Source organism: Sinocyclocheilus rhinocerous, unplaced genomic scaffold, assembly GCF_001515625.1.
Source record: "Sinocyclocheilus rhinocerous isolate Xijiao unplaced genomic scaffold, SAMN03320098_v1.1 scaffold422, whole genome shotgun sequence".
Classification (NCBI taxonomy): domain Eukaryota; kingdom Metazoa; phylum Chordata; class Actinopteri; order Cypriniformes; family Cyprinidae; genus Sinocyclocheilus; species Sinocyclocheilus rhinocerous.
Window position 1 is genome coordinate 749626 of NW_015639767.1, and position 302 is coordinate 749927.

Here is a 302-nt window from a genome sequence, read left to right on the forward strand (position 1 = left end):
GCGATTTCAATTTTTCCTTTCTCTTTGGAGTGTTACAAGCTCTTGGTGCATAAAGAAGATCTGTAAAGTTGCAAAGACTAAAGTCTCAAATCCAAAGAGATATTCTTTATAAAAGTTAAGAGTCAGCCACGCCTACCTAAAACGGCTCGTTCTAACACACCCCACATGTCTACGTCACGATGTGAGAAGATTTGCATAACGCCGCCCAAACGTTCACGCAAAGAAAGAAGGCGTAACCTTTATTCTTTTGGCTGCACAACTGTTGATAATTCTAATAATAAATCAGCATATTAGAATGATTT